At 45.2% G+C, this 1,573-nt stretch overlaps 1 non-coding gene across 1 annotated transcript; it reads left to right on the top strand.

Moving 5' to 3' along the window:
- The first annotated feature begins 732 nt into the window (after positions 1 to 732).
- LOC116436125 lies at positions 733 to 837 on the top strand. The gene has a single exon (XR_004236959.1). It is a non-coding gene; the product is annotated as a U6 spliceosomal RNA (small nuclear RNA).
- Positions 838 to 1,573: the final 736 nt, after the last annotated feature.

The raw sequence follows: 1,573 nt of genomic DNA on the forward strand, positions 1-1,573 counted from the left end.
CTCTGGAGAAGTGAGTGAAGAGGAATAGAGTTGAGAGGATTATTTGTATCTAGTAGGGAGATTTGAGGGGCTAAAGCAGCTGTGGGGAGAGGAAGTTAAAGAAGGGGCAGTGAGATGGGGAAGTGGGCTCTCCTGAAATGTGGCTCCTGGTGTTGGCCCACTCCTTTTCATAACCCTCAAGCCTATTTCCCATCCTGCAGGTGGCTGACCATGGCTACTCACATCCAGAACCCTTCCCATGGCCACATTCAGCTCCTCACCCTGCAGCCGCTGTAACAGACTAGAGGGTTGGCAGCCACCAATGGGCCATCAGCTCTCCCCTCTCTAAGGACGTCCTAGGGGAAACAAGTAATACAGGTCCTGTGGCTAGAAATTAAATGGTACTAATGGTCCTTTCTGACTTCAGAATCCATGAATCACCCCTTACTGCCTGGGTGGGCTTTCCTCCTTGGTTAAAGGTCTACCAGGAAAAAATATAGAACTCATTTCTAATCTCTTAGCAAAACTCAAATGGCCTTGTATGTCTGGTAATCTCAGTCTGATTAACATTGTGTTTCTTTGCATGTTCAAATGGCATTTGGTGTTTCCCAGGGAAAAAGGACTGAAATCAGTAAAAGCACATAGGAACATGTTGCAAATGTGCATGTAGCAATTCTATTTTATAGTTATTTGCAATAGCCAGTATCTCCATGCTTAAGCTCTCCACAACATTGAAAGTGAGGATAGTATTGCATATTTCACTTTCTTAGTATATACACTGAAATTGGAACAATATAGAGATTAGCATGGCTCCTGAGCAAGGATGATGTGCAGGTTCATGAAGAGTTACAAAATTCTTTTGAGCCAACAACATGCCCAGCAGGTCTAGGAAAGTGATTGTCCCTCCTTACTGGGCAGTGGTGAGGCCACACCTTGAGTCCTGTGTCCAATTTTGGGCTCCTCACTACAAGAAGGACATTAAGGTTCTGGACTGTGTCCAGAGAAGGGCAACAGAGCTGGTGAATGGTCTGGAGCACAAGTCTGTCTGGAGCACAAGTCTGATGAGGAGCACTTGAGGGAGATGGGAGTGTTTAGCCTGCAGAAAAGAAGGTTCAGGGGAGGGCTTATCACTCTCTACAACTCCCTGAAAGGAGGCTGTAGCCAGGTGGGGGTCAGTCTCTTCTCCCAGGTAACAAGGGACAGGACAAGAGGACATGGCCTCAAGCTGCACCAGGGAAGGTTCAAGTTAGACATTAGGAAGATCAGGAAGATCAGGAAGAATGTCTTCACTGAAAGGGCTGCCCAGGGAGGTGGTGGAGTCAACATCCCTGGAAGTGTTCAAGAAAAGACTGGACATGGCACTTAGTGCTGTAGCGTAATTGACAAGGTGCGATAGGTCAAAGATGGGACTTGATGATCTTGGAGGTCTTTCCAACCTTAATGATTCTATGATTTTATGATCTACTTAGTTTATGACTCCCTGTATCAGGTAGAATTTCAGGTTAGTATTTTCTTTTAAACATTAAAGTATTTCTCCAACAGCTAATATTGAAAAAACCCACCCCAAAAACCTTTACTGGAGTTTCATTTAGGG

The sequence above is a fragment of the Corvus moneduloides genome, chromosome 1 (assembly GCF_009650955.1).
Source record: "Corvus moneduloides isolate bCorMon1 chromosome 1, bCorMon1.pri, whole genome shotgun sequence".
In the NCBI taxonomy this organism is placed as follows: domain Eukaryota; kingdom Metazoa; phylum Chordata; class Aves; order Passeriformes; family Corvidae; genus Corvus; species Corvus moneduloides.